Source organism: Primulina huaijiensis, chromosome 16 (assembly GCF_012295235.1).
Source record: "Primulina huaijiensis isolate GDHJ02 chromosome 16, ASM1229523v2, whole genome shotgun sequence".
NCBI lineage: Eukaryota > Viridiplantae > Streptophyta > Magnoliopsida > Lamiales > Gesneriaceae > Primulina > Primulina huaijiensis.
The window spans coordinates 2,701,961-2,706,069 of record NC_133321.1 but is presented as its reverse complement, the minus strand read 5'-3'; positions in this window follow the sequence as shown (position 1 = coordinate 2,706,069).

Below are 4,109 nucleotides of genomic sequence, written 5' to 3'. Positions count from 1 at the left end.
CCAAACTTAATAGTAACAAATAAAGTATTTTCACGACATAATGAATTAAATATAAAAAAAAGAGTTACTAGCTCTCCAAAAAAAATCTTGACATCCCCAAAAATAAGTCATAACAGAATTTAAACAGATCAATATAAAATCAGCGAGTAGGCAATATTTCAGACACATTCTTCAGGATCAACTTTCTCTTCATCAAGAATGGAAGGACAAGTTGGTAAATTACTTGAAGAATTACCTACAAAATTAAAGAGAAAAAGTACATTGAAAAAATAAAACTGTAATTTAAAAATCTAAAAAAATGTAATTTAAATAGAGAAAGTACAGTAACAAAATTAAAATGAAAGTATAATAACAAAATAAAACTGTGGTTTATTTACCTTCCACCTCACCCCACAACCATCTTCGCGAGCGCATCAATGCCTCCAAAGTCGTTAGATTAAGCCTACTACGATGAGGACCAACTATTTTTTCACTATTGCTAAAAGCAGATTCAGATGCAACAGTTGACACATGAATAGCTAAAATATCCTTAGCCATTTTTAGCAAATTTGGATATTTGACCTCATTCGTCTTCCACCAACTAAGAATATCAAAATGTTAAGTTCTTGGTAAGACAATTTCTTCCAAATACATATCCAACCCGCTTTGGGATTTTGACGCAGCTTGGATTGAACTTGAAGCCACGAATTTATCATACATATCTAAAATATCACTATCATATGCATCAATATTAGAAACAGATGAAGTCCCATCAATCCATAAACCACCACTATTTCCCAATAATTTTGTTGTCATAGATTGGTAATCAACCAATAAATCACAACAATTCTGTCGAACTTTCTTGACTTTAGATTGTGATCTTTCACCATAAATTAGGGGAAAATAAAATTTAACAAACATCATCTTATATATAGGATCCAATACAGCAGCAAACCCCATCATAATATGACAATTATCCCAATATTTATCATATTTTTCCAACATCTTTTGTGTCATACCTCGAATAATTGGATTTGGATTCTTCAACCACTCATCTAACTTTAATTTGATATCACAAATCTATGGAAAGTAAAAGATAGATGTAGGGTAAAGTGTTCCAAAAAACATCTCAATCACTTGATAAAAAATTTTCAGTTTCACACATATATCAATTGCATTCACCCAATCCTCATCAGTTGACACATTTCTGTAGTATCTCTCCCGATGTTTAACCCTCAGGAACACATATCATTATTTCAATTGCACCACTAATTACTTCCATACCATATTTCACTTCAGAATATGAGCACAACAACGCATGTGAAGTACCTTTTGATTCAATAACAAATCTCGATTCGAAAGCTTGTCCACGAGAAGATGAATCATGGAATAATTGGTGGTGCAATTATCCACTGTGATTGTTGACAATTTACGATCAATATTCCACTCCATAAATGATTCAACCAATAGATCAGACAACACCTCGGACTTATGTGGAGCTGGAATATACATAAACCTACAATAAATAAATAAATTTCATAATGTTTTTCTTTCTAAAAACATCAATAATTCACAATATAAATGTAACGTCTCGAAAATTTGAAGGTCCACGTAAACCACATGCATACAAGTTGTTAAATTTCTTGGGTACTTTTTTTAATTGATTTAAAGCATTAAATGCATGTTTATTTTATTAATTATGTGTTTAATTATTTTTATGTATTTTATGCATAATTCATGCATGGTAGTAATTATTTCATGAAATTTTATATGTTCATGCATTAGGGTTTCTAGATGCATTTCACGTTCGATCGAGGAACGAAGACCGGAGAATTTTCAAGAAAATTATTTTAATGACAAGATTAATTTTTATTAATTAATATAAGGTGTTTTAAGTGTATTTTTCAAAAATAGGATTTATTGGGTATTTTTAACCGCATGATTTTATTTTTAACGGTACATAAATTTTGTCGAATCGGGGGACATTTTAAGGGTTCGGCTAATATTTTCAAAATCTTTCCAACACGAAATATTTTTCGAGAGTATGCTAGGATTTAATGGGCCTACTTTTAAGCTTATTGGGCTTAAATATCTTTTTAAACTTTTAAATAACAATTAAGGCCCATTTATTTAATCTTAAACCAAATAATTAGCACCTAATTATTCCCCTAAGCTCTCCACTTAACCTAGTTACTTTTCATCAGCCGCCTACCTCCTCCACTCACAATCCCTCTCGTGATTTTGCTGCTGCATAGTGTCGGTGACTCCATTTTCCCTTCCAAGCAAAGAGCTCCTCTCCTCGGCCATTGGTTCCTCGATCGTTTGTCCTAGAATAATTATCAGGCACGCATGTATCCTTGTTCCTTTGCATCAATCACGCCATATTTAAGAGAAATGTGTGATATAGTGTGTAAATCTTTCGGTCCATGCATAAATGTTCCTCGGCATTGATTTAAGTTTCATCTGTTGCATTTTTCTTGGTGCCACTCACTTTTTTCTTACTGTCATGCCAAGGGATGCTGATTTCCTGGTTGTTGAAGGGGCCGTTCATGGTGTCCAGATGTTGTTTTGAGGATAGGATAGGTTGTGGCGTGCTGTAGGTTGCTAGGCCAAGAGTTTGCGTGAGAAATGCTTCGTTGGCATGTGTCTCGGACCAGGGCTGGAGCTGACGGGGTGAGGCTAACTTCAGGCCATGGACTAGTCTCTGATGAGTCTGAATCACGATCTGGAAAAGCTTGTACCCCGCTGGTCTCAACTCTAGAGCCCATGCGAGGGAGTTTAGCCGAAGAGAGATCATTTCGAATGCTTTGGAAGGACTAGCGAGACGCTATGAGCTCAGCGTGCATGGGCTGATTTTCGTGGGTTCAGTAGGCTTCGGAAGGTCCTATGGTAGTCTAAGGAAGGTTAGTGGGTGGCTGGAACCATCGGCTTTGATGAAAGTGAGCGATTGTGTGTCATTGTCTCGACTAGAATTGAGGGGTGATTTGCTAGATTTTTCCAGTTGTTGTCCAGGGTTTATAAGGTGTGGTAAAAAGTTGAGAAATTTTTTGTTAAGTTTCGGTTCGATTCAGGTTTAAACCGGGACCCCGGTCCAAGTTTTAAAACGAGTCGGTTCAGTTCTGATTTTGGCTCGAGTTTACGTCTAGGAATGCTTTCAAATATGTTTTGGGACAATTTAAGGAGTTTGGTAAGCTTCGGGTCAATTTTAGAGGTATAGGATTGAAACGATAATTTTTGGGTTTCAGGGGCAAAATGGAGAGAGTTTTTAGTCATTGCAGCGCCCTGAGCACAAATTTATGATATTTTAAATGTTAATGCATCATTTTCATGATTTTTATGGAATTACGATAATTACGTTGCATGCTTAATTTAAAGGAAAAGTTACGTATATGCCTGTTTTTATTAAGTGATAAATATTTTAATATTTTTGAAGGATGAGAATTGGTTATGACTGACGATGTATATGTATACGATGACATGAGATATGATGAGCTGAGGCCAAGGCTCAATGGACGGGTAATGCTGTTGCTGATGTCCCCGTCGTCAGGTACCACAATTTTATAGATAGATCCATCGAATAGAGCTGATATGAAAGTCACAACTAATGAACTGAATTCAATTGAAAGAAAATGTATACGTATATGATGGCACGAGATGACATGATTTGACATGATATGATTTTTACACGACACGTTTATACTATGATTTTAAGTTCATGAAAGATATGGTGAGTTTGGTATTTTTCAGTGCTGTGTGTCATATATATGTACTTGTTATTCCTGGTATAGGTCTGTTGAGTCTTTAGACTCACTAGGTATGTGTGATGCAGGTGAGCTTCATGATGAGGGGACTGGAGGTGCCGAACTCTGAGTTGGCAGACCTGGTGCGGTGACACAACCTGAGGACCGCATGTTTCTGCATTTTGATTTATGAGATATGAGAGGATACGAACATTTTTATACGTTGACGATTTTAAGAATTTTTATTTGTTTATGTTTACGTTGATTTTGGAGGACGTTGATTATTTTTAAACAGCGCTACTTTTATTGACAATTAAATACGATTATTTTAAATGTTATTTTGCAATTGCGAGCTTTTTTTTTTAAAAAAATTTTCCGCACTTTTAAAAT